Source organism: Macrosteles quadrilineatus, unplaced genomic scaffold, assembly GCF_028750875.1.
Source record: "Macrosteles quadrilineatus isolate MER2022 unplaced genomic scaffold, UCM_ALF_1.0 Scaffold_2__2_contigs__length_208266976, whole genome shotgun sequence".
Taxonomy (NCBI): domain Eukaryota; kingdom Metazoa; phylum Arthropoda; class Insecta; order Hemiptera; family Cicadellidae; genus Macrosteles; species Macrosteles quadrilineatus.
This window is the reverse complement of record NW_026542595.1, coordinates 199,158,175-199,161,944: the sequence shown is the minus strand read 5'-3', so window position 1 is coordinate 199,161,944 and position 3,770 is coordinate 199,158,175.

Below are 3,770 nucleotides of genomic sequence, written 5' to 3'. Positions count from 1 at the left end.
AGATCAAGCAAGTGGCAGCTGTTATAATATTACAAACCATTGCCAACCCGGTGCTCCATTAGAATTCATAACTAAACCTATCAGACAATCAGCAAAGGTAAAAGAATTAACGACCAATGACTTTGTTATCTTGATTGGAGGGACAAATAACATCACAAAGCAGTCTGCAGCAATTCCAACACAATTCTTGAAATTGTTGGAAGAGAAACTTAATGAAATACAAATGTCATTCAAACATACCAACCTCATCCTGTCTACACTGCCATACCGATACGATCTGAGTGCATCTAGCATAGAAAATCAATTAATCAAAGAGGCTAATTTTATTATCAGACAAATCACCTACAGCAATCAGTCACACATTAAACTTCTAGATCTTTGGACACTTGAAAGGCGTTACCATACAAGACATGGGTTACATTTAAACCGGAAAGGAAAAAAGGCCATCTCCAAGGTAGTAGTCAAAATTATCAGAAGCCACCATGGTGATTATGTGGAACCTACTCCTCTACAGTTGACTCCTACGTTGCAGCCAGGTAATACTCAAGTTAACATCTATCACACATTACCGATACCCACATCTTCAACACTGAGTGAAAACCAAACAGAGACCCCAAAGACCCAAGGAACAACTCAACCTCTCCAAGAGTTGAACATTCCTTCAACTTTATCAAGCCAAACGATGCTCTGTGACACCCCATATGAAATTGACTCTCCATCAGTAAATGACACTACACCCTTTTCAGGATTTAGCACCCCTAAAATAAGTAAAATAAATTCTTTGCAGAAAGTCATATCCCATCTCGAAAATAAAAATGAAAGCGAGATTAAAGTAGCAGAAGGACCAAACATGAATAATGGATCTTCAGGGACTATCAAATCCTGTAATAGTAGTTATGAGCCCTCTGAAAAATCTAGATATTTTTTACGGAAGAAGCCAGTAGCTCAAACAAAAAAGTAGCTAATAAATGCCTGAGTACATCAACATGTAGTGTTAACAACAGTTTTCTGACTCAGTGCAATAGTGGGTTGAACCCAGTTGAAGTAAATGTCCTCAAATTATTGTACATTAATCTTCAGGGACTGAGGGGCAAAGAAAATATATTGAGCTTTCAAGCCCAAGAGCACAAATATGATATATTATGTGTTAGTGAACATTGGCTACATGAAGAAGAGGTCAGATACTTACAAGTTGAAGGTTACACACCTCTATCAATGTACTGCCGTAAACATCATATACGAGGTGGTGTTGGAATATTAGTTTCAAACAACAGGAATATTATACACAAAGTACTGGATATAGACTGGCTGTGCACTGAAATTAGCTTTGAATGTTCTGCCGTCATGATAGAAACCCCTAAAATAATAGTTGTAAGCATCTACCATTCTCCAGCAGGTGATGAAAACTTGTTCTTAAAGGACTTAGAACTATTGCTAATCCATCTTAGTCGCTTCAAGACCAACATTGTTATTGGGGGTGATGTTAACTCCAAGTTTGATGTAACAAAAGACAAATCCACTGTGAAAAGGCTGTTAAATACTCTGAGACAGTTTAACTGTAAATTTCTCAACAATATGCCCACACGTTTAAATTCTTGTTTGGATAATATATTTACAAACATCCCAGAAGAACTTTGCAAGACTCAAGTTGTTCCCCTCGATATTGCTGACCACAGCGGGTTGGAGTCCATCATACAGCTTCAATTATTCTTCAACTGTGATCATCCTAAAAGCTTTATTTTCCGAAATCTGTCTCTACGATGTTTGGACAACTTCTTTGAACTTTTGTACAATATTGACTGGGTTAACCTGTTGTGTCAAAACAATTTATCTGCTGAAGACCGGTTCGACCTATTCTTTTCTAAAATAATTGGGATTTTTAATCAAGCTTGCCCACTTAAAACTTCAAAAAAAAAAGAAGAAACCATCGAGCTCCACAAAAACCAAGGAATGGTATTCTCCAGAGTTAACTCGGTTGAAGGAGGAAATCATGGCTTACCGTTCAATTTACATGAACATTAAAACTCAAGCTTCTTTTGAGGCTTACAAATGCATTAGGAGCCAATACAAAATTCATGTAAATCAAGCTAAGCGGAACGCTAATGCTGCATATATTGAAAACTCAAGCAACAAATGCCAAGCCGCCTGGACATTAATTCGGAGGGTATCAGCACAGAAGAAACCGGAGAGTGATGCTTCAATCACTGCCGAAGATTTCAACAACTTCTTCATTCAATCTGTCAAGGAGGCGAGGAACAACATCCAGGCATCGCCTGTGGCACCAGCAGTTTTTCTTCAACATGCGAGAAGGCCCAGCTCCGACTTCAAGTGGGAAATGGTGACCAGTGAAAGTGTGCTCAGAGTTGTTTCGGAAATGAAAGTTTCGAAAAGTAAAGATGTGTACGGGCTTTCAACAAGTGTTATAAAGCATGTAATACAAGCAATCTTGACCCCACTTGCTATTTGCATCAATTGTTGTCTTGCTGAGGGTAGCTTTCCAAATTCCCAAAAAATTTCTAGAGTTGTCCCAATTTTCAAGAAAGGTGATAAGTCTCAAATGAAAAATTACCGCCCAATATCTTTAGTCCCTGTCATAGGAAAAATTATGGAGGCGGTAGTGAAAACTCAGATATGTAAATTTTTAGATATCCATAGTTTATTGTCTGATTCCCAATTTGGTTTCCGTAAAGGGTTGTCTACTACTGATGCCCTAGAAGAAATGATCTCAGAGATCCTTTTGGCTTTTGAAGGCGGAAGTCTTGCCCAGATCCCTGCCTGTGATCTGAGCAAGGCTTTCGATTGTGTTGATCACCAAATTCTTTTAAATAAGCTTAATCACTATGGCATCGGTGGTGTTCAACACAAGTTCTTTGAATCATATCTGAGTGGGAGAAGTCAATATGTTGATGCAGGTGGTAATGTGTCAAATTGTTCTGAAGTGAACACCGGAGTGCCACAGGGTTCAGTGATTGGACCACTACTTTTTATTCTGGTAATTAATGATATAGCTAGCAATATAACCAACTCATCAACTATTATATTTGCTGATGATACTAGTTTTTTAAGTGTCCATTCAGATTATGACCATCTCAAATCAACAATTGAACAAACTCTAGATAAAGCTAAGATGTGGTTCAGCTCAAATAACCTCCTTTTAAACCTAGAAAAAACTCAAAATCTTCTTTGTACTCTAAGGGCCAACAACCAGGATCAGAAAACAAATATTAAAATTCTAGGAGTTGTAATTGATAGTACTTTATCTTGGGAAAAACATGTTGAGTTAGTATGTTGTAAACTATCTAGAGTCACCTTCTTGCTCAAATCACTGATGGATATTGTACCTGAGTCATATGTTAGAACAGCTTATTTCGCATTTTTCCAGTCAGTCATAAATTATGGCCTAATTCTTTGGGGAAATAGTGCCCATATAGATCAAGTTTTGTTAATCCAAAAAAAAGCACTTCGTATTTTGAATAAGGTTTCTCTTGAAAAAAATGGAAAGCTTAGGCATAAACCTTTGTTTAAAAAATGTAAAATTCAAACTGTGATAAATTTGTATATATTTGTTTGCTTGGTGAAGGTGAAAAAAGATTTTAATTTAGGTTTATTAGTTTTAAGATCAGATATCCATAGCCATAATACAAGAAACCAATCTATGCTAGACCTGCCATATACTAGGTTAAGCAAATGTCAAGATAGTTTTAATATAGTTAGTTTGAAATTATTTAATAAGTTAAGTGATAGCTGTAAATTTCTGGAGCTTAAAGTGT